The sequence below is a fragment of the Zingiber officinale genome, chromosome 5A (assembly GCF_018446385.1).
Source record: "Zingiber officinale cultivar Zhangliang chromosome 5A, Zo_v1.1, whole genome shotgun sequence".
NCBI lineage: Eukaryota > Viridiplantae > Streptophyta > Magnoliopsida > Zingiberales > Zingiberaceae > Zingiber > Zingiber officinale.
Window position 1 is genome coordinate 73,209,809 of NC_055994.1, and position 25,389 is coordinate 73,235,197.

The 25,389-nt window shown below is 36.9% G+C and overlaps 1 long non-coding RNA gene and 2 other non-coding genes across 7 annotated transcripts; 2 read left to right on the forward strand and 1 right to left on the reverse strand.

The window, feature by feature from the left end:
* Nucleotides 1–635: 635 nt before the first annotated feature.
* On the reverse strand, nucleotides 636–11,134 carry LOC121980593. 5 transcript variants are annotated; one of them, XR_006111610.1, is made up of 6 exons: nucleotides 10,822–11,133; nucleotides 10,393–10,565; nucleotides 10,257–10,307; nucleotides 3,218–3,757; nucleotides 2,281–2,511; nucleotides 636–1,436 (listed from the first exon to the last, which is right to left on the reverse strand). It is a non-coding gene; the product is annotated as an uncharacterized LOC121980593 (long non-coding RNA). The 5 variants fall into 5 exon arrangements; XR_006111613.1 differs by lacking the exon at nucleotides 636–1,436 and having other exon boundaries at nucleotides 1,444–2,511; nucleotides 3,218–3,528; nucleotides 3,641–3,757; XR_006111611.1 differs by lacking the exon at nucleotides 636–1,436 and adding an exon at nucleotides 1,444–2,178.
* Nucleotides 11,135–13,339: 2,205 nt separating this feature from the next.
* TRNAE-CUC lies at nucleotides 13,340–13,412 on the forward strand. Its single transcript has one exon. It is a non-coding gene; the product is annotated as a tRNA-Glu (tRNA).
* A 10,973-nt stretch (nucleotides 13,413–24,385) lies between these two features.
* On the forward strand, nucleotides 24,386–24,458 carry TRNAE-CUC. The gene has a single exon. It is a non-coding gene; the product is annotated as a tRNA-Glu (tRNA).
* Nucleotides 24,459–25,389: the final 931 nt, after the last annotated feature.

A 25,389-nucleotide genomic window follows, 5' to 3' on the forward strand; every position in this document is an offset into this window, starting at 1 on the left:
AGTTTAAAGATGAAGGCGAGGAGTGTGTCGCCAATGGTTTGGAGTTGCGGAGGCGGAGTGTGTTGCTAAGTTTTGGAGTCGCGGAGGAGAAGTGTGTCGCCGAGGTTTGGAGTCGCAAAGTGATGCGTCGGACGTTGAGAGAGAAAGGAGTAGTGTCGCAAACAAAGTGATGCGTCAGACTTTAGGAGAGAAAGAAGCAGTTGTGAATTTTAAATTCAAACGAGGGCAATATGATAATTTTGCTAGGGTTAGGGAGTTGAAATAAATAAATTAGTTTGGTCAGATATCATAAACAAATTTATACTGACACAGGGACTAAATGCAAATGTTTAAGTTTGGATGGGGATTTAAAAATAATTTCTTGATATTTTAACCATATCTAAAATTTTTATTTTATTTTATTTTATTTTTTAAAATTAAAAAATAAAACTATAAAAATTGAAAATGCATAAGACTTGATAGGATACTGACCTATAGTAAAAAAAAATTGATAGGATACTGACCTATAGTAAAAAAAAAAAAGTAAATATTAGACATGTTATTTTGGTCAATTGAACAATCCCCACTTACAAAGATAATCTCAAATTTAATAAATCTTCATTGAATAAACATGCCTTTTCCTAGCAAAAGGAAGAAAAAATCTACATAATTCAAAAGAAAGCCCATATCAGCGTTGATGAAATAAGTTCATAGCGTTTAGGTAATAACTGACTAAATTGTATAGGGATGGACAATGGACAAGTAGCAAATATTGTTGTATCCATCAGCATTTTCATATAGTAAAAAGTGATTCGTTCGTCCCAGTGTCTCTATCAATTCGTCTCTAGATCAATACAAAGAAAGTAAATCACGAATGACTACTAGATATAAAAAAAGACATATTCAAATGTGTCAAATTTAAACTCCAAAATCTTATATAATAAATATCTCACCTCTCAACCATCGCACCGTACTGAGAGACCTCCATTAGTAGTTTCATGCAGTTTGTTAGATGTGCTCAGACAAAAAGGTGAATGATCATGTTTCCAACATCCAACTTGATTCATTTCATATCCCATAAAGTGTCCAATACCAAATAATGTGGAAGTCAAACTCAATGTCCCTGGAGTCAATCACTTTTGGTCCATATGATGGTCATGGTCTTCCACTTACTTGAGGTCTAAAAAATGGCTAGTCTATGTATGTATGCATGATAGTGATGAAGAAGTCAACTTCAGTGCCCCACCAAGAGCCAAGCTTGGCCTAAGTTGTTGCCTGTGTTTGAATTCTTGAAGGAATCGAAATTTAGCCAGGGAATATTATTCTCATTCCCCTTGAATTGCTTTATTTTTTGGAGACTTGTCAATGACTTTGAATTCACTCCTCTGTGTAACTTAACGTGAGGATCAGGGAAGACCTCCTGTCTCAGTCATGTTACCATGCAAATCTTCAAGTTCCTGTGTGTTTAACAAACAAGCAATAAGACGTCTAGCACAATCACAATATGCTCGCTTAGTCCTATGAAACAATCAAATTCAAAATATTAGATAAGAGAGATGTTAACGAGCAGATACTCTGTTTGCCAAAGGCAACACTAAAGAGTTTCATTCTCAAATTCTCAATCCAGTTGCAATGACAACCCTCTCCTGTTGGTTGAAGTAGTATAAAGAGCTCAGTTTTGAAAATAAATACTTCAAAAATTCTGATGAATTTGTTTTCTTTTTGACAACAGATCTGGATTCATGAAACAAGAGGTAAAGGAAACAAATCGTCATCAGCTAGTTTCCTGTGGGCGGTCTAAGTTGGAACAGATCAAAATTTATGATTCCAATGGCAGCAGTGTCAAAATTTTCATACCCTCAGGCAAGCTATGAGTTAACCCTCATCGGATTGGTTCCCTGAGGAGTTAGAATTAAAAGGAGGATGGTTCGGAGAAGTTAGTGTTGGTTCAAATGGCCGTCATGCTCATTTGTATTCACTTCCTGCACTTCAGTGGTTTCTGGAGAAGTACTGAGCTGATCAAAGACCTTAAAGGATGAACTGTTTTATGCAGACCATGTAATCTCTATACCATCTTGAAAAGGATATGGCTCCGATGCTCCAGGCAGTGAGTACAGCCATAATTGGGTAATCAAATTTGAAAGTTGGACCATACTTGCAAATTCCATAAGTAGCATAGTGTTTGCATTTAGGAGAATCCTTTAGGACCGATTGATACATGAATGCATTGAATCAAGAAAATTATTCAGTTATTCAAATAAAACATATATAAATAACACAATTCTGAAGATGATGAATTACTGGTCTGAGAGGAAGTCCATAGGGTCCGATGATGCAGTTAGTCAGTTGTGTTGCTGCTTTAGGGTGATTATATTTGCAAGAACTAGCATACTTGCAGGTCCCTGTCTCCAGGTAGTATTGGCAATCTGGTTCGTTGGGTCTATCTGGGAAGATATCACCAGTGCTCGAACCTGGCTTTGTATGATTAGTCCCAAGACTGCTAACAGAGGATACAGGTGTAGTGCTGGGTGCCTGTTTGACATGGCAAACATTGTTAAGTGTTAATATAACGAGAAATTTAACTACAGAAAAATGCTACTGCAGCAAACAAAAGTAAAGAAAGATGGAAATGGCATTCCTTCATGTAAGAAATTAATTGCTCCTCAATGTTACTACTAAGTCATTTAGAACTTTGATACGCATTCCTATTAATTGTGCATGAATTTTCATCTGAGAACGAAGACAACAATTTTACACTGAATGCTACACTGCTATCTGTAGATCACATGAGATAAATCTGCAAAATTTGTAGCATTTTGCACATGTAAGCAAATGTACATCTATTATCAGTCTAGAAATATTATAGGACTTTCTGGAGAAGGACAACCAAAGATATTATAGAAGGACTTGATGGAGGACTAGGAAAGATACAACTCCAAACACTAACCTGATATGAACACAATTGGAAATTCGTGATCATGCAAATATACTAAATTCGAGTATTGGACCTTAAATTTCTATGCACAAACTGGTAAAGTTACAAGAAATCTCTGAATCAAGTTAACACCGGCAGAGAGTAGTCACACCTTAGATTAAACAAAAAAAAAGTTTATTCAGAATCAATGTGAAAGATATCGCAAGTTTTGAGTCTTAACTACTAAGTACTAACAGTCAAGTGTAATGATATTTAAGTAACCATTGGATTTAAGTCTAGTGATTCCATAAACTAGGTGCTAACCATGTATGTGCTCCAACCTGGCTGGATAGGCATGGTGGTTTGGTTAGTTGGAAGCGCCAGAAAATTGTAAGCAGGGAGTCCTTCCATATAAGAGCTCGTCACATAAGGGGGCCATGATGTAAGCCATGCAGAATATCCACCAGATAAGTGTGGTTCTGTAGTTGCAGAAAATCCAACATAGCCATAGATTGAAGGCCCCACCCAGGAAACATGGCTCCGATATTGTTAGGCTGAGGATGATCATACTTACACACAATTCCAAATTTACAAGATCCAACTTTCATAAAGTAGGAATAGGACTTCATATCTTGCTAAACCGGATAAAATACTCATTAATCAAACTTAAGTAAACAAAAGAGAAGGTTCAAAAAAATTACTCTGTAAATTTCAAAATAAAGAGCCAAGATAAAAATATGTTAATACCTTGCGCAGTGGAAGACCAAAAGAATTCAACAGGGGTAAGTGGGTTGCATGCTTGTCTTTTGGATGATGATACTTGCAGATTGTATCATACTTACAAAACCCAATTTTGAGGAAAAACTACAAGAGAAATTTTAAGAAAACCAAATGTAAACAAAGAAATGGAAAAAAGGAACCATGTTCCATCTGATGAACTGATAATAGAAAAGAAAAAGGTTGCAATTGATTCAACACATTGCGTTCTTTGAGAATCCTTAAACACATTCAGTATATGGAGAAAGACAATGAAATGGTCTGCAAAATCAAAGGCAGGTTCCTTATATGAACTAAATAGATTTTTCTTGAAACTTTCTTACGGAGATATTTACCTAGAGGAAATACTTCTTTTATGACAAAAGATAGTATATAGATTAAATGATATCAAGAACTTGCTACTTCACAGATTCCTTGTCAATTCCTTTATGGTTGAATTTGGTGTCCTCAATCAACCATATCTAGAGAATTCAATCTGTTGGTATATGTATCCTCGGTGAAAGTTCAATGCCAAAAGTATACTCAAGAACCTAGGAGAAGAATCATCCAATACCACGGGAATGTTTTCTTTCATTTTGGTACACCATGATTACAAATGATTAATCATTGAAAATTGATTTTCTGAAGATGCATTCAATCAACATGAATATTCTTGTAGATATGGAATCCATAATTAGCAACCACAGTCTCATACTTCTGCTTCAAAATGTCAAATACAATGTGGTTGTAGAAAATCACATTCAATTTGAATCCAAACAATAGCAATATAGAAAATGGGGGGATTACTGATATTTTGTTAATTGAGTATATAAAATTACATCGACAGATATATGCAATAAATATGCAAACATCTTGACTATGTGTACATGAAAATAGGGTTGTAAATGAACCAAGCATTCGTGAACAAGCTTGGAGTTCATCTTGGTAAGAACTTGTTTATGTTGGTGCAATCGACTTAGGTTTTGATGTGTGTGTCAAAGAGTTTAAGTTAGGCTTTCATATGTATTTGATATGTGGTTGAGTCTTGCAGGACTTAGTGAAACACATGAGAATTTGGTACGGCCAAGTGTGGGAAGCTCATCCAAGGGCTCTGATCGTTGAGTCGGTAAAGGGTGGTGTGGAAGACATCCGAGGGACCGCAGGACGAGAAGCAATGGAGTGGAGCCGAGGGAAGTGGACTTCAAGGCAGCGTGAAGGATGGCACGGAGAGGAGCCGCGGGCTCGGGTGCATCTGAGGGACGAAGGTCGAGGAAGAGGACTTCAAAGGCGACACCGGAAAGGATGAGAGGAGTGAATGTACTGGACCAGTCAACTGGTAATGGGACCAGTCGACTGATCCAGCTTCACAGAATGCACAGAAGCATTCTGTGCTTGTCAGCTACGGGGACCAGTCGACTGGTCCTGAGACCAGTCGACTGGTACATAGCCGTTGGCAGAATTTGGCTTTCTGCAGAGAGCTATTGGCTGGGTCCAACGGCACACCAGTCAACTGGTGCTTGGACCAGTCGACTGGTGTCGGGGTTTGAGTTGATTTGTGATCAACTCTCTCCTCTTATTTAAGGAATGCTTTGGGGCTTGAAGAGGGTTACTGGTACTAATTGTAAACCTTCTTAGTCTTGCCCAAAGCTTCCAAGTTTACTCTCTTCCTCTTCAACCCTAAGTTTCATCTTGTAAAGAGGAAGAGAACTTTGTGAGAGGTTTTCTCCACCGAGAAGGAGAAGCTCTAGCCCGAGATTGCCGGGGACTGATCCACCGAAGGATCAAGGGCTCGTCCACCTCAAGAACACGTCGTGGAGTAGGAGCAAGCAATCTCCGAACCACGTTACATCGATCTTGTTAGCGTTTGTATTTTTACTTGATTGCTTTCATTGTTTTGTTTAGTGTATTTCGCTGCGTACTAACCTTCTTGTAGAGAAGAAATCAATTTGGGGGTGGCCTAGCTATCCAACCCCCCTTCAAGCCGGCCACCGATCCTCCAACAATTGGTATCAGAGCAAGGTTGCTCTTCAACGGACTAATCGCCAAGAAGAACAACATCATCAAATGGCCGGCTCAAACATTCATCCACCCAAATTCGAAGGGGACTTCTCTTAGTGGAAGAAGAGAATGGAGGTATTCTTCGAAACCGATTTTGATATTATGCTAATCATGGAAAATGGTTTCGAAGTGCCTAGGGATCAAGACAATAAGATACTTGAGAAAACAAGGTGGAGCAAGAAGCAAAGGGAAGAACATTTAGCAAATTCTAAAGTCATCCATCATCTCCTAAATGTCCTTCCCCAACAAGAAATAACAAGGGTTGGAACCTACTCAAGCGCCAAGGAGTTATGGGAAAAGTTAGTGGAGCCTCATGAAGGGACTTCGGAAGCGAAATTAGCAAGAAGAGATCTCCTTCGAACTCAACTCAACAATATCAAGCTTGAGAAAGGAGAAAAGGTATCAATTTTACATTCTAGAATTAAGGAAATATTAATGGACTAATAAGTGTAGGTGAGACACTTTCAAATCGAGACATGATGATGAAAGCCCTAAATGCTTTCCCGAAAACCACAACTTGGAGCTCCATTGTAGATTCATACTACATATCAAAGAACCTAGAGAAATCCTCTCTAGATGAACTCTTCTCAACAATGGAGCTTCACGAAACAAGAGTTGAAGGATTAGATGGAGAAGATCATAGATCAAGAGGAGTAGCCCTTGTGGCAAACAAGGGAAAGGGTAAGAAGAAGAAGTCTTCGTCCCCACCATCCTCCGACTCCGAAGAATCAAGTGCCTCAATAGATAGCGACCAAGAGGCATATATGGTAAGAAAAATGAGAAGAGCTTTTAAAAAATTTTCATCTAACAAATCCCATGCTAGGAAAAGCTCAAGAAGCAAAAGTAGGACAAGAAAGATCATTTGCTACAATTGCCAAGGTGAGGGACACATAAGAGATGAATGCCCCCTATTGAAGAAGAAGGAAGAAAAGAAAAAGACAAAAGAAAAGGGGAAGAAAGTCAAAAATCTAAAGGCGACATGGGATGATCCATCATCATCATCGGAGGAAGAAGAGCGCCATGTAGTAAATTTTGCTCTAATGGGAATTGATGATGTAGCTTCCACCTCATCCGAACAAGAAGAAGGGAGGAGCTCAAGTGAAGACGAAGAAGGGAGCTCAAGTGAAGGGGGAGGTCAAACTTCGGATTCGGACTTCTCGGTAAGTGAGGTACATAATCTTCCTCCTCATATTTTAATTAAAATTATTTCAAGCACAAATGATGACTTGTTCAAGGCAAAAAGGAAAAACAAGTCTTTGAAACATGATATTAGCATGCTTGAAGAAAAATTAGAATCCATGTGCTCTAAGGACAACAATATGCATGCTTCTTCTAATTCTTCAAATGATTCATGTTTAGAAGAAGAAAATAGGAAATTAAGGGAAAAGGTAGAATACCTTACCAATGCCCTTAGGAAATTTGAAATTGGCTCTAAAACCCTAAATATGATCATTGGGAGCCAAAGGGCAAGTTTTAAGAAAAATGGGATAGGATACCATGAACCAAATAATGAAAAGACCTATCATTGTTTACTTGCTAGGGGGCAATCAAAAACCAAGATCATAGATAGAAAATGGATCCCCAAGGAATATTTGGTTAACCCAATTAGAAATAATTTCTATTGGGTGCCAAAATCAATCCTCAAGGGTTAGAGGATTTTAGGTCAAGTCAACTATAAGAAATAATTATTCAAATATTTGAAAGATGGTTGACTTGAGACCTTAAGAGGGAGCACTTAGCCTTGATAGAAAGTCATGATCAAGGGGGGCTAAGTAGAGGTTACCATTATACCTTATCTCACAATGACTTGTCTTCTTTTCTAACCATAAATGTGAGATATTAGGATGATACAAATAATTCACATATGCTTATGGCATTTTGATGAGTTATGTGATGTATCAATTTTTAGTGATAATAGACCAACTATGGGGAAAGCAAATGTTTAATTAATGGACATCTTGCCCATAGATCATATTTGGATATTTTAAATGTTTTGAAAACAATTCTATGTTTTATTTACTATGGTATAGCTATATTGAAACATATGAGTGCAAAACTGGGTTTTAAATTGATACAAACTTACATGTTTTTGGGATTTTTGAGACTTGGTCAAAATTTCAAAAATAGGTTGCCTTTTCATGAAAATATATTTTTCCTAGTTAAAGAACATTATAAGAAATATATGTTCAAAATTTCATGATTTTTTGAATTTTCTAGAATTTTTTATGCATTTCTGAAGTTGACTGAAAAAGGCTGAAATTCAATTTCGGAGTGTACCAGTCGACTGGTACTAGCCTTCCAGCTTTTTGTTGGTTTTTAAAATCAAATTTTTGGTCAGAATTTGGTCAGTTTTGATGCCATAGACTGTCTGATTGTTTGGTACAATCTTTTTGATGGTGTCAAAGGGGGAGAAATGGGTAGGTTTAAGTTAGAAACCTACTTGTGTGCAAAGCTTTGAAAATTAAGGTTGAAAGCATATGTTAAGGGGGAGCTAGGGTTTATTCTTCATGTTTACATATGGCTTGCAATTTTTCAAAGTTATTATTTGTGCCTAACTTAAACATATTGCCACACATCAAAAAGGGGGAGATTGTTGGTGCAATCGACCTAGGTTTTGATGTGTGTGTCAAAGAGCTTAAGTTAGGCTTTCATATGTATTTGATATGTGGTTGAGTCTTGCAGGACTTAGTGAAACACATGAGAACTTGGTACGGCCAAGTGTGGGAAGCTCATCCAAGGGCTCGGATCGTTGAGTCGGTGAAGGGTGGTGTGGAAGACATCCGAGGGACCGTAGGACGAGAAGCAATGGAGTGGAGCCGAGGGAAGTGGACTTCAAGGCAGCGTGAAGGATGGCACGGAGAGGAGCCGCGGGCTCGGGTGCATCTGAGGGACGAAGGCGGAGGAAGAGAACTTCAAAGGCGACTCCGGAAAGGATGAGAGCAGTGAATGTACTGGGACCAGTCGACTGGTAATGGACCTATCCAACTTCACAGAATGCACAGAAGCATTCTGTGCTTGTCGGCTACAGGGACCAGTTGACTGGTTCTGAGACCAGTCAACTAGTACATAGCCGTTGGCAGAATTTGGCTTTCTGCAGAGAGCCGTTGGCTGGGTCAAACGGCACACCAGTCGACTGGTGCTTGGACCAATCGACTGGTGTCGGGGTTTGAGTTGATGTCATCAACTCTCTCCTCTTATTTAAGGAATGCTTTGGGGCTTGAAGAGGGTTACTGGTGCTAATTGTAAACTTTCTTAGTCTTGCCCAAAGCTTCCAAGTTTACTCTCTTCCTCTTCAACCCTAAGTTTCATCTTGTAAAGAGAAAGAGAACTTTGTGAGAGGTTTGCTCCACCGAGAAGGAGAAGCTCTAGTCGGAGATTGCCGGGGACTGATCCACCGAAGGATCAAGGGCTCGTCCACCTCAAGGACACGTCGTGGAGTAGGAGCAAGCAATCTCCAAACCACGTTACATCGATCTTGTTAGCGTTTGTATTTTTACTTGATTGCTTTCATTGTTTTGTTTAGTGTATTTTGCTGCGTACTAACCTTCTTGTAGAGAAGAAATCAATTTGGGGGTGGCCTAGCTATCCAACCCCCCTTCAAGCCGGCCATCGATCCTCCAACAGCTTATGTTCGTTTAATATACACAAGATTAATTAAACAAACAAACTTAAACAACTCGTTAAGTTAAACAAACACGCTTGAACACATATGTGTTCAGCTCGTTAAAGTTCGTGAACAACGTTCGTGAACAACGTTCGTGAACAATGTTCGTGAACAACGTTCATGAATAATGTTCATGAACCATATTCATTAATAAAACTCTTTTCAATATGCTAAATAAACAATAAAATAAAATAAATAAATAAATTTAAATTATCAAGCACAATAACCAATCAAATAACTAAAAGTTTCAAACAATCAAACAAGCTTGAATTAAGAGCTTGATAACATTTAAACGAAGCAAGCTCAAGTCAAGCTTGAATTGAGAGCTCGATAATATCTAAACGAACCAAGCTCAAGCTAAGCTTCAAACAAGTTCAAGCTCAAAAAAAATATACCAAGCCAAACTTGAACAATCATTTCAAAAGCTTAGTTCATTTTAAGCTCGGCTCGGCTCGGCTCGGTTACCTTATTAAACAAGCTTGAACACTCTAAAGCTCGTCTCGGCTCGGCTCGACTTGTTTACAGCCCTACATGAAATTACATAGTCGGATATATGTAATAAATATGCAAACCGCCTTGTGTGTCTGCGAATGAAGCAAATATGATCTGTGTTTGTAGCAATCACATTCAATTCCAGTTCAAAGAATTGCAATTTAGCAGATAGGGGAACTACTGTATATTTCATAAACCAAGCACAAGAAAATAAATTGACAGATACATACTATGCAACCATCTTTTATGTGTGTGTGTTCTCGTTTTTCAGTAGTTGATTTTACTGATATGAAAGAATTATTAAACTTGAAAAATGAAGAAGATGAAACAGATGTTGTATAATTTCAAGTTAAATGAGAAAGAAACTTTATTAGAATAGCAAAAACAACAAACCTGGCAGTCAGGTTGATCCTCTTGGGGCAGTTCATCTCTATTCTTAGTTTCCTGCACAAAAGGCAGTTACATATTATCAAACTAACTTACTATTGATAGCAATAAAAGCTCCACCATCACTCATCGCTGCTATCACCTCTTCTGTGGAACTAGAAAAGTTATACTTGCACTTGCTTCCAAAATTACAGGAGTCAGTCCTCAAGTAGCGCTTGCAATCTGGTTCCCTTGGGCGTCAAGGATTAGGATTCAGACGACCATCAAAGTCGTCTTTCCGATCCACCTCCTCAATCGTAAAATTCTTCATGGGCTCTGCACCCAAAAAAGGAGGGCATCAAATTCATATACATGTTCACAGATGGATTCTTCGCTTGCTTCCACCAAATTTCATGTAACGCTATCTCTAATCAGATTTCGTGCGGCCAACTTGTCATCCCCTCCTTTTCAACAATGTTTTTTTTGTAAAAAAAAGGGAAAAAAGTTTGCCTTCCCTTCCCTGAAAGGAACCAAAAGGAAAAGAAAAACAAATAAAAAGAGGAAAGGATCGAAGCAGAGAAGAAACAATAACCTTCGAGGTCCTTAGGCAAGACATTGGGCGACGGGTCGGAGGGGGCATTGCCCCTGTCGCCAGTCATCGAGGATGGGATCGAAGAATCCCTGGCGCTTTCCTACTACACCAAGGATCAGGACCAGCGACGAGAGAAAAATTAACTCTTTGCCCTCCAAAACCACAACTCGGATCGCCGATTTCCACCGCATAGACCGAGAATTGATGGCGGAAGGGATCAGACAGAGCAGCTCTCCCTCAATTTATAGATCTACTGATCGAAATTTATTTAATCTGTTTGATTCAAAATTATTCGATTATAAATTCCTCTCTAAAGATTTTAATTGCGGAGTGGGCTTCATTCGTACTGTAATTAGCTCCATCCTTACATTAATTGGAATACTAAACCACAATTAAGGATTTGGTTAATTAATCCCACCGAATGGTTCGCTTGATTAATTTTAATTAAGACAACATCATTAGAGAACATCACCAAAATCCCGCGCTATGCAATCGGCGGCGGCTCCGCGCGTAGGATCCGCTGTCTATGTCGAGTCTCATTCGGGAATAGCTCGTGGATCCCGCTCGTCGATGTTTCCGATTGGCTGCCAATTTAACTTCCTCTCGCCTCTTCCGCCAAACAGGAGATCGTCTACCATGGCCCATCTGAGTTTGGGGGTGGCAGAGGGGGGATTTAACGTTGTGACGTGGAGAAAAACCACTAACAATTGGTTTCGTAACTCGTCACGTGGAGATCGGAAAGAAAAACCATGGCGGCGAATGCTGTGTCCGTCTGGGAGAGACAGCTGATCCTGTAGGAAAGTAAAATCACATCACGAGGAAATAAGTATATTTTCCGGGAATTTTCGAAGCTTGCGAGCCCTGATGGAAAAGCCAGAGAATTTATCTGATCGGGTCAATGTAACAGAAGCTTGATGGAAAAGGTTCTCGTTCTACTCTTCTTCCACTTCTCCTCCTCTCTTTTTGACTAAGATTCTATCAAGAAAGTGCGAGGAAGACGTTGATCGAAAGGAATTAGATACATTTTAAAAGACTCTTGGAGTGATTAAATACAAGTCATGATTCAGTTCACAGGGGCATGCATGGAGGAAGAAGGCAGGCAATTTGCAGAAGGAAGAGAGAAAGAGAGAGAATACTCTAAATTCTACTAAAAATTCTCTGATGAATGTTGATTTAGGATTAGATTTGACTACTGAATATAATAAATATTCTACAGTATTCAGAAATCAGAAGCAAGAACTCAGAGCAATTGGTATTAATAGAAGTAGAACTGTCATCCTCACAATAGCTGAATTCTGAATATAAAATCCATGTGAACAAGATTGGATAAGACACACTGTTTTGACCAAAATGCATAGTGATAGATATCCTGCAAAATTGTTCCATTGATCAAGAGAAGGATGCAAAACAAGCCATTGCATTGAGTTAGTACTTTAAAGTCGAGCGCATACCTTGGATGATGAAACATCATCAGCAGAACCAGGCAATTTGACCTCAATGTTAGATGTCGCGCAAACAGCAAATTCAAGTGTTATCAAGTGGTTAGCTTAGAGTTATTATATAATCAACAGGTAAAGATGGGACTCAACTCCAAGACCTTGTCAACAATTATAGTAACATCAACACAACCAGTTAAATAAATTGGAGTCAACTGGTAATCTGATAACAAGGATTAAACTTAGACCATAGCTGATGTAACTAATCTCTTAAGTGACAAAGAAATACAACTATGAATAAACAAGAACAAAGCATTCTAGAAAAGATCAAACAAAGGCCAATGTCACTGTGCTCTAAGCGACAATTAATCAAACAATACAAGTGCATCCAAAATAATGTACACAAACTAGAGGCACTGGGAACAGGGGGCATTAGCAACTCACCTTGCAGCCTTCAATCCCGAACTGGAAGAGCTTAATTCCCATATTGGTTGAAATTTTCATGGGAAAAGAGTTTGGTTTGTTGTCTTCAATGCTTTATTTTCAATCAACCAATTGCACATCTCAATGAGCTGATAACTTCACAGCAGATGGATTGCGATTATGGAAAAGAGTCAATGATGGTTCAAAATGTGCTTTTTCTGAATCATGCAGGAAGATTTCCTAATTCTTCCAACAAGAAAGATCTGGAACAATGTCATGATCTCTTGAATTTGGAGAAGTAAACTTCTGAATAAGTTGTGATGAATGCATTGCAACTACAAATTCCAACTGATGTTGCTAAATGACTTGCTCTTCAGAGTTGCCCCTTGAGAGGCCATGCTGAAAGTTCAAGTAGAGCAGTTCTTCATGTAACGAGAAAGTTGCCGCGGTTGTGCTATAAAATGCTCCTCAAAATGCATCTTATGTCTCACATAAAGCTCAAAAGGAAATTCTTTCTGTTGTTCCAAACAATGTGCAAAATATTATTCAAGACGAAATTTGGCATAATTTGATGAAACATGCAATGAATTTCATATAACTCTCGTCAGCAATAATTTTGAAAAATATTAAATTAATTAAGTAGAGAAGATATTCAGCAATCCGTTGTAGTCTAGTTGGTCAGGATATTCGGCTCTCACCCGAAAGACCCGGGTTCAAGTCCCGGCAACGGAATAAAGTTTTGTAGATATATCTTTTCCTTACGATAAATTAAAATTGGTTTATTGAGAAAATTATGCCACCGACTAAAGTGCCAACCTGAAGAAGAGTGCAACAGGGATTCTTCGCTTTTTTCAGGTTATATTTTCATTAAAGTGTATTAAATTTTCTAGTTTAATTTCCCATTTTGTATCTAATCAATATTATCCATTTTATTACCGGTGCAATTGTTAGACCATCTTAATTTATCTACCTTATCACAAAATCAGCGATACTCAATTCTCAGCTGCGATTTATTATAAAAACAATTTTTCTCTAGTGAGAAACGAATCTAAAAATATTCACTATCTGGATAGGTTTTTATGAGCACTTTCTGATTTATCCTGATCGAAAAAATTTTGATAGGGTTGGATCGGTTATCTCCACAATTAATCGGTTCGAAGAGTTGGAATATATATATATATATATAATCCATTTTATCGCCCCCACACGTTGGTACATTAGATATCTACATGAATGGTTGTTCCAATAAGTTTTAGGTTCAATTTTCAACATGTACAAAATTTATCGTTTAGAGTATGGTCACCCCCATGCAAAGGGTTGCTACGCACGAACAAATACATTTATGATTTATCCCATTCTAGAGAATGTAGAGTCGCCCTAAAGGGGCCGCTAAGGTGACAACTTCACCTTTTGCTCTAATATTATTCATTTACCCAATGTTTTTAGGCCTCGAGGATAATGGTGCAATGACATGACACTTTTTCAATTTCTCAGGCTTCTAAGGATCTAGTTCCAGTTTCAGCTAATTAACGGATGAATTTCTCTTAATGGTTGATTGACTAATAATGTTGGGTTGATGGGTTACGTAATGCGAGTGCTTTCCAATTTATACTGATAGCTAAGATGACGACTTCACCTTTTGCTCCAATATTATTCATTTACCTAATGTTTTTAGGCCCTGAGGATAATGGTGCAATGACATGATACTTTTTCAATTTCTCAAGCTTCTAAGGATCTAGTTCCAGTTTCAGTTAATTGACGAATAAATTTCTTTTACTGATTGGTTGACATAATAATGTTGGATTGATAAGTTACTTAATGTGAGCATTTTCTAATTTATACTGATGGTCATTAGAAAATTTCTGTGAGATCAGTGAGTTGAATACATGATGTGAATTAAAAAAAACGATCTACTCAATAATTCATATGTTAAAAATTCAACTTATTTATTTGTACAAACAATTTTTATCATAATTTTAAATTATATTGTCGTGATACTATAAAAATTCAAATTATCAAACTCCTATTCTAATGTCTATATTATAGGATTGTATCATCCCCGAAGCTATAGTACCATACTAAGATATCTAGATTGTCACCCAGATATCCATAGTTCAATCCCCAACTATGACATATTTATTGAAATTTTTCCTTTAAATGAGGAGCACAATTAAAAGATGTTGGGCTCTTGAGCTGCTCATCGCGCACAATTCTCTATTTATCCTGGTGGCCGATAGAAAAACTCTATGGGGTCGGACTGGTCACTCTTGGAGATAATGAATGAGGCTAGCTGAGTTTATCATAGTATAGGGTTAAACCAGATCATCTCTCACAAACATGAAAAATGAATTATAAGCATGAGATTAAGTTATTGTAAATGAGAATTGTTTTTCATTGAAAATAAAAAAAAAAAATCCAATTAGCCTCATTGATTAGTTTCGGGGTGACTGGCCTGACCCTATAAAATTTTCTTATCGGTCATCAGGATAAATCAGGAAACACGCACGACAGACAGTCCAAGAGCCTAGCATCCTTTAGTTGCACACCCATTTAGAGAAATTTTTTTATAAATACAACATAACTAGAGATCGAATTATAAGTATCTGGATGATAATCTAGATATTCTATCATGATACCATGACCCGAGGATGTTTAGTTGAAAACAAGGATAGAGAATTGATGAATTGATGTGACTAATAGAAATTTAATGTCCTAACTACAAACACGAGAGAATGATAATAGACATGTAGTAATTCACTTGATTTAATGAAAATATAATCAAGTCTTACATTAAATAGATAAAGAGAAGACCATGAGTTTCAAAAAATATATAGAGAGAGAGAAGATTGTGAGTTTAAAAAACAATAAAAATATCTATATTAGTATGAGGTTTTAGATAGAATTTAAAATAAAATTATGAGGATTTTAAATTAAAGTGGTCAATATCATATTATTATGGAGATATGTGAATTTTTTTTATATAACAAATAGTATCAGAGTCATGGTCCAGAGTAAATATCATGTGGGGTAACCTTAAACGAAGTTAAGGGTGTTGAAGATAAGTGACGGCTAGAAGAGGGGGTGGGGGTTGAATAGCTTACACCCCAAAATTATTTGCAATGCTAACACAAACAATGTAACGTGGTTCGGAGATTATTTGCCCCTACTTCATGGCTTGTCATTGAGATTGACGAACCCTCAATCCTTCGGTAGATTAGTCTCCGACAATCTCTGGCTAAATGAGATCCTTCTCGGTGGAGCAAAACCTCTAATAAAGAAATTCTTCTCCTTTATAAGAATGTGAACTAGGTGTAGGAAGAAGAGTGCAGGCTTTGAAAGCTTGGAGGTCAAGACTATGAGTATGCAATAAGTTCAATAACCTCCTTTAATGCCTCAAGCTCCCTATAAATAGAGTCAAAAAAGTTGATCACTAATCAACTCATTTAATGCGCACCAGTCGATTGACACTTCCATTAGTCAACTGGTGCTACCGTTGGATGCAATCAACATGTACTTCGTAGAATGCCAACGGTCACCAATGGCCACTTACCAGTCAACTGGTGAAAGTACTAGTCGACTAGTCGCTGCTAGCTGAACGAACAGAATGCTTCTGTTCACTCCCAGTCAACTAGAACTTCTATCAGTCAACTGGTCTTAGTTACACACTACACTCATCCTCTCCGGAGTTGCCCTTGAAATCTTCTTCCTCTGCCTTCGTCCCTCAGATGCACTCGAGCCTGCAACTCCTCTTCATGCATTCTTTGCGTTGCCTTGAAGTCCACTTTGTTGGTTGGTCCTAGGAAGATCGTACCGATTCTACTGTATAAAAATTTTGTACAAGTGTCGAACCTTTCCTAACAACTTATTGTGTTCTTTAAAAATTAAATTCGGAATCGTAAACGGTACTTAACATTATTGATTCTAAATTTAACTTATCTGTTCTCAGTGGTTTAGACTTGGATTGCAAACGATGCTTAACATTATTGATCCAAATCCACCCATGTTACAAATTCAATGAAATATTAATTTCAGAAATCAGCTTCCAAGTTAAATATGGCGAGGCACTAGGCCTTCTTGGATATGGGAGCAACCACCACTTCCTAGACAAAGCCTTTCAATGAAATCTAATATTTAATTTCCTTATATAACCCTAGGTTTAACCAAAAGGAACAATCGAATCACAAATTCGAAAAACAAGAAAAACACAAACTCGAATCACAAATTCGAAACCTAGAATTATATGCCTCTTGTGTTTGGAATTCATATAAAGAAAACTAGTATGATGCGGAAGACAATTACTGGTTATACCTTTCTTTGTTAGCAATAACCTCTTGGTCTTCTATTGTATTCCTCTTCTTATCTTGGACGTTGTGTGGACAATGATCTACCGAGATGAGAACCACCAACTCCTTCCTTCTTGCAAGTTTCGGCCACCAACCTTCAAGCTCCAAGGGATACAAAAGCAAATCCTCCTTTCTCTCCTTCTCCTAGCTAGAACCGACCACCAAGGACTCCTCTTGTGTTGATGCCGCCGGCCACCAAGGAGGAAGAGAAAAGGAAAAGAGCAAGGAACTATGGCCGGCCACCACCAAGGAAGAAAGGAGAGGGAAATAGAATAGAGTTATTTTTTTTCATGAAGGCACCCCCTCCCTCTCTTTTATAATCCTTGGTCTTGGCAAATAAGGAAATTTTAAATAAAAACTTCCTTATTTTCTTTGCCATGAAAAAGAAAATTTAATTGATTAAAAATAATTTCCTTTTCTTAAAACAACATGGTCGACCACCTTATAGCTCCAAGTAAGGAAAGTTTTAATAACACAAGAATTAAAACTTCCTAATTTGCTTCCGAAATTTTTAATAAAAATTTCTATAATAATTTTTCCCTTATTATAAAAGGAAATTTTATAAATTAAAATCTCTCTATTAAATATGTGGATGATTTCTAAAAAGAAAAGTTTTCTCTAAAATTAAAATCTTCCTTTCAGTCTACAAATAAGGAAAGATATCAAATCTTTTATTAATCTTTTGTAGAAACTTATAAAAGGAAATATTTAATTTTAAAACTCTCTTTTTAAATCATGAACATGGTTACAAAAAAGGAAAGTTTTATAAAAAATTAAAATCTTCCTTTTAACTACAAATAAGGAAAGATATCAAATCTTTCACTTAATCTTTTGTAGAAAGTTATAAAAGGAAAGATTTAAATTTTAAACTCTCTTTTAAAACCTTGTTATCCACATAAGAAAAGATTTTAAAAATAAAATCCTTTTAATTTTATTAGGGTCGGCCACAACAAGCTTGGGCTCCAAGCTATGGTCGGCCCCCTCAACTTGGCTCAACCCTTGACTTGGTCGGCCCAAGCTTGGACTCCAAGCTTGCTTGGCCAGCCACCTAAGGGTGGGTAGGAAGTGGATATGCGGTGGGTATAATTCTCTATATACAAGAGGCTATGATAGGGACCGAGAGGAGGAATTGGTTTTGGTCTCCCGATGAAATTAAGCTTCCCGTATTCGCCCCGAACACCCAACTTAATTTTATCAATAATAATTCATATCACTAAAGAATTATTATTGAACTACCGCACCAATCCCAAATTATATTTTGGGCTCCTTCTTATTATGAGTATGTTAGTCTCCCTGTATTTAAGATGTCGAATGTCCACTAATTAAATGAGTTACTGACAACTCACTTAATTAATATCTCAATCCAAGAGTAGTATCACTCAACCTTATCGTCATGTCGGACTAAGTCCACCTACAGGATTTCCATGACAATTATTATGAGCTCCTCTTGGGGACATTATCAACCTAGATTACTAGAACACAGTTTCCTTCTATAATCAACAACACACACTATAAGTAATATCATTTCCCAACTTATCGGACCTATTGATTTATCGAGCTAAATCTCACCCTTTGATAAGTTAAAGAAATAAATACTAAATATATGTGCTTGTTATTATATTAGGATTAAAAGCACACACTTCCATAATAACTAAGGTCTTGTTCTTTTATTAAATCAGTATAAAAAGAACTTACCTTAAATGGTCCTGCTCAATACACTTAGAGTGTATTAGTATAATTTATCAGTCAAGATAAACTTATACTTAATTACACTACGACTATTCCAATGGTTTGTTTCTTTCCATCTTAGTCGCGAGCTACTGTTTATAATTTATAAAGAACTGATAACATGATCTTTTGTGTGTGACACCACACACCATGTTATCTACAATATAAATTAATTGAACAACTACATTTAGCATAAATGTAGACATTTTTGACCAATGTGATTCTTTATTTCAAAATAAATGTTTACAAAAACTAGCCTTTTAGTATACACTCTGACACACTTCCCTCAGCTCCACTCTATTTTTCCTCATCTGACGGTCTCTCAGATGCCTTCCACATCATCCTTCATCATCTTAATTAAGGACTCGAGCCCTAGGATGAGCTTCCTAAGCTTAGCCACACCAAGCTCCCCATGTGTATTTCACAAAGTCCTGCATGACTCAAACACACATATCAAATCAATATGAAAGTATAACTTAAACTCTTTGATACACACATCAAAATTATGATTGTACCCGATCAAACCTATGTCGATTGCACCCACAATCTCCCCTTTTTGATTTGTGGCAATATGTTTAAGTTAGGCATGAATAGCAACACGAAAATTACAATCATAGCTTATACATGAAGCATAAACGCAAGCTCCCCCTTAACATATGTTCTATCACTTAATTTTTCATATTTTCCACAAATATGGAGAAAATAAGTTTCTAACTTAAACTTTCACATTTCTTCTCCTTTGACACCATCAAAAAGATTGTACCCGCCATGCACACTATGGTATCAGTTTTGACCTAATTTGAACCAAGTTCAAATTCTGAAAATGCACACAAAATGCTGAAAAACATAGTCACCAGTCGACTATCATTTCATGCAGTCGACTGGCACAAAGTCAATCCAAATTTTAGTCTTCTGAAGTCAACTTAAGAAATACATAGAAAATCTACAAAATTCGAAAAATCATAAAATTTTGAAAGCATATTTCTTTTAATGCCCTCTAACAAGAAAAAATATATATTTTTATGAAAATTCAAAATATTTTTAGAGTTTTAACAAAAACTTAAAAACCTTAAAAATATTCAATTCTGTATCAATTAAAAACCTAGTTTTGCATTTATATATTTCAAAATAACTATACCACTGTAAATAAAACATAGAATAGTTTTCAAAACATTTAAAATATCCAATTATGATCTATGGGCAAGATATCCATAATTAAACATTTACTTTCTCCATAGTTAGTCTATGATTACTATTTTGATACATTTCATGATTCAACAATATGCCATAAGCATAAATGAATTATGAGTATCATCCTATCATCTCACATTTACGTTTAAAGATATAATGCAAATCATTGTGAGATGAAGATTAAATATGACTTCAATAGTTGACTAACTCAAAAATCCTCTAACCCTTGAAGATTGACTTTGGTACTCAATAGAAGTTCTTCCTAATTAGGTTAACCACGTACTTCTTAGGAATCCATTTCCTATCTATGGTCTTTATTTTTTATTGGCCCTAGTAAGTAAACAATGATAAGTTTTTTCATTTTTGGATTCATTGTATCCTAATCCCTTTTTGTTGAAACTTGCCCTTTGGCTCCCAATGAGCATGCTTAAGGTATTGGAGCCAATTGTGAATTTTTCAAGGGCTTTACTAAGGTATGCTACCTTTTCCCTTAATTCTCTATTTTCATCTTCTAAACATAAAACATTTAAGCTAGAAGAAGAAGCATGCAAGTTATTATCCTTAAGAGTCATGGATTCTAATCTCTCTTCAAGCATGCTAATATCATGTTTCAAAGATTTGTTTTTTCTTTTTAGCCTTAAACAAATCTTCATTTTACTTGGAATAATTTTAACTAAAGTTTGAGTAGGTAGATTGTATACCTCACTTTACTGAGAAGTCCGAATATGAAGTTTGGCCTCCCCCTTCACTTCAGCTTCCTTCTTCTTCACTCAAGCTCCTTTCCTCTTCTCTTTCGAATGAAGTGGAGGCTATGTCATCAATTCCCATTAGAACTAAATGGGAAACATAGTGTTCTTCTTTCTCCGATGATGATGGATCATCCCATGTTGCCTTAAGATTTTTGACCTTCTTCCTCTTTTCTTTTGTCTTCTTCTTCTTCTCTTCCTTCTTATTTTCTTCTTTCTTCTATAGGAGAGGAAAATTATAACAAATGATCCTCCTTGTCCTACTTTTGCCCCTTAAACTTCTCCTAGAATGAGATTTGTTAGTTAAAAAATATTTAAATGCACTTCTCATTTTTCTTACCATATACGCCTCGTGATCGTTATCCATTGAGGCACTTGATTCTTCAGAGTTGGATGATAGTAAGGATGAAGACTTCTTCTTCTTACCCTTTCCCTTGTTTTCCACAAGGGATTCTCCTCTTGATCTATGTGCTTTTCCATTCAACCCTTCAACTCTAGTTTCATGGAGCTCCATTATTGAGAAGAATTCATTTATAGAAGATTTCTCTAGATCTTTTGAAATATAGAATGAATCTATAATTGAGCTCCAAGTTGTGGTTCTTGGGAAAGTATTGATGGCTTTCATCATAATGTCTCAGTTGGAAAGCTTCTCACCTACACTTGTTAGTCCATTTAAAATTTCTTTAATTCTAGCATGAAGTATTAATACCTTTTCTCCTTTTTCGAGTTTGATATTGTTGAGTTGAGTTTGGAGAAGGTCTCTCCTTGCTAATTTTGCTTCTGATGTCCCTTCATGAAGCTCTACTAATTTTTTCCATAATTCCTTAGCCCTTGGGTAGTTTTCAATCCTTGTAACTTCTTGTTGGGGAAGGATATTTAGTAGATGATGTAAGGCCTTTGAGTTTGCTAAATGCTCTTCTCTTTGCTTCTTGCTCAATCTTGCTTTGTTGATTATCATACTATTTTCATCCCTAGGTATCTCGAAACCAATTTCCATTGTTAGCATAATATCGAATTGGTATCGAAAAATACCTCCATTTTTTCCCCATCAAGAGAAATCTCCTTCGAATTTGGATGGTTGAATGTGTGAGCTAGCCATTTCGTTGAAAGTGCTCTTCTCGGTGATTAGTCCATTGAAGCCTAGGGGTGAGCATTCGGTTAATTCGGTCCATAAATTAACCGAATTAACCGAAAACTGATTTAGTGTTGGCTAACCGAATCAAATCAAAATTTTACTAAAACTGAATTAATCGAATTAGTTATTTCAATTAACACCGAATTAACTAAATTTGTTTAAAATAACAATAAAAAGAATTTATACAAAATTAATATCAAATTAACCGAATAAACCGAATTAACCGAATGCTCACCCCTAATTGAAGGGCGTCCTGGCTCTGCTACCACTTGTTGAAAATCGGTGCCGGCTAGAAGGGGGGTTGAATAGCTTACACCCTAAAATTATTTGCAATGCTAACACGATAGATGTAATGTGGTTTGGAGATTGCTGGCTCCTACTCCACGACTTGTCCTTGAGGTGGACGAACCCTCAATCCTTCGGTGGATTAGTCTCCGGCAATCTCCGACTAAATGAGCTTCTTCTCGATGGAGAAAAACCAAAGAAACACTTCTCCTTTATAAGAATGTGAATTAGGTGTAGGAATAAGACAGTAAGCTTTGGAAGCTTAGAATCTAAGACTAAGAGTATGCAATAAATTCAATAATCTCCTTTAATGCCCCAAGCTCCCTATAAATAGAGTGGAAAGAGTTTATCACTAATCAACTTATTTCCTACACACCAATCGACCGACACTTCCATCAGTCGACTGATGCTACCGTTAGATGTAGCCAACGGTCACCAACACTTATCAGTCGACTGGTCACTGCTGGCTGAGCGATTAGAATGCTTCTATTCGCTCCCAGTCTATTGAGCAGTTGACTAGTTTAGTCGGCTGATCTCAATTACACACTACACTCATCCTCTCCAGAGTCATCCTTGAAGCTCTCTTCCTCGGCCTTCATCCCTCAGATACACACGAGCCCTAGCTCCTCTTCATGTATCCTTCGCGTTGCCTTAAAGTCCGCTTCTCTCGGCTCTACTCCATTACTCCTCGTTTGACGGTCCCTCAAATGCCTTCCACATCATCGTTCACCATTTCAAGGACCCGAGCCCTTTGATGAGCTTCCCAAGTTTGGTCGCACCAAGCTCCTCATATGTGTTTCACAAAGTCCTACATGACTCAAACATACATATCAAACCAATATGAAAGTCTAACTTAAACTCTTTGATACACACATCAAAATCATGATCATACCCGATCAAACCTAGGTTGATTGCACCCACAGAGAGGAGGGTTGGATCAAATCAAGGTGATTAGATGCTTGCAGAGAGACCTGAAACAAGTCAGTGTGATAGAATACTTGCAGGAGACCCGAAAAAGGTCAGGATGACCAAATGTTTGTGAGAGGCCCAAAATAGGTTAAGAGTGACTGAATGCTTACGGCGAGGCCCGAACCATAAGAGTAATAGTGGTCCTTCGTCTAAGGTGAGAATTGTTGAGAATACAATCAAAGTCTCACATTAGAAAGATATGAAAAAGATCATAGGTTTTAAAGGGATAAAGATATCTCCATTGATATGAGATCTTTGGGTAGAGCCCAAAATAAAATCATGAGAGTCTATGCTAAACCTGACAATAGTTCGGAACTGACGGTTCGACGGTTCAGAACCTCTAGTTCGATGATTCCTAATAAGTCGACCCTTAACCTTAACCATTCAAGACTATTACGGTTCAAGATTATTATATTAAAAAAATTAAAACTTAAATTTATTAAAAAGAAGTTTGCACTTATTTAAGTTCTATGTATCCCCTTACGAATCAAAATTCATGTAGTTCTTTTACATTTTACTCTTTTATATTTTTACCTTTTTACATTAGGAAGTGACGTTGTTATCACTTCAATTTCTCGTTCCCGTTGTATTGGTTCCTTCGGTATCAAATTCTTTGATTTTGTCATCAGAAAGTTACATTCATTGGATTCTTTTCTCGATTATGGTCCAGTTGTCAAGTAATACTTGATCTTCCAATGAGTCAGGAGACAAAGTCAATCATCGTTCATCTAATATGTTGCTATCGGCACTAAACGTCTGCTCCATATTAACAATTGACACTGGACAAGCTAAATTTCTTTAGCAATCACAGAGAGGACGGGAAAATTTTGAGCCTTCTGTGATCACCATTTAAATATTTAAAAATTTTTACTATCTATTTCACTAAAATTTAAAAAAAAATCATAAAATAATTCTCAAATTCTTATATGAAACTTTAGCATCCTCATGAATATTTTGTCTCTTCTTTTAATAATTTTTTTTATAAATTTTAAATTATTATTAATCATTTATTATATTATGTTTTAGAAATATCATGTTGTACTCCATGTTTTACTCTATGATGAAAGTTCAAGATTGAGCTCGAGGACTCTTCATGTAACGAGAAAGTTGCCGCGGTTGTGCTATAAAATGCTGGTCTCACATAAAGCTCAAAAGGAAAATCTCTCTGTTGTTCTAAACAATGTCCAAAATATTATTCAAGACTAAATTTGGCTTAATTTGACGAAACTTGCAATGAATCTCATATAACGCTCTGATTGATAATTTTTAGAAGCAGTAAATTAAGTAAGTAGAGGAAACATTCAGCAATCCGTTGTAGTCTAGTTGGTCAGGATATTCGGCTCTCACCCGAAAGACCCGGGTTCAAGTCCCGGCAACGGAATTACTTTTTGTGTAGATTAATCTTTTTCATTACGATAAATTAAAATTTGAGAAAATTATGCCACCGACCAGAGTGCCAACCTGAAGGAGAGCGCAATTAAGGGGGAATTAGTCTATGGAATTCCATAGATTTGGTGAGACTGATTCTTCGCCTTTTTCAGGTTATATTTTCATTAAAATGTATTAAATCTTCAAGTTTAATTATCCATTTTGAATTTAATCAATATTATCCATTTAATTACCATGGGACCCGATATTGGGTCGCTTGAGGTTCGAATTTTAACTATGATGAATAGGTGTCTTTTCGGGATGGTCTAGTGGCTAGCACATGAAGTGTTGTCACCATGAGATTTGAGGTTCGAATCTCTGCGGTAAATGTCTCCCTTATTTACTAGTCACTATTCCCAAGGTTAGTAGTCGCTCGTGATTTACCTCCTCCATGTTGGCCCTGAGATAGGTTGGCAGGGGTGCTGAGAACAAGCGTATTCACCTTTGTACAGGATCAATTTCCAGCGTGTGCAAAATTTATCGCTGGAAGTTTGGCCTCGGCCATGCAAGCAATATTATCCATTTACCCAATGTTTTTAGGCGTCTTCTAATGCTTGAAAGTGCCTCGAGTATTATTCACCAGAGGCCTTTTTGTTCCTTTTACCTTAGAAATTAGGTTAGTCCAATACGACAATATATAACCTACAAAATAAAGTTAGCACAATAATAATATGATTAATTTATAACTTAGACCCTGTCCTCCAGATCATGATCTAGTTAGGGTTTCAATTTAGGTTTTCGAAATGAACTTAAATTAGACCGTCGTCTACTGCCCCTTCAACCGGGATGTGTCCTCACTTAGTCACTCTCCTGCAGTGACTTACCTTCACTTACCTGTCAAACATCTGGTCCTCCAGATCTATTTAGACTTTCTCTGGTCTTGG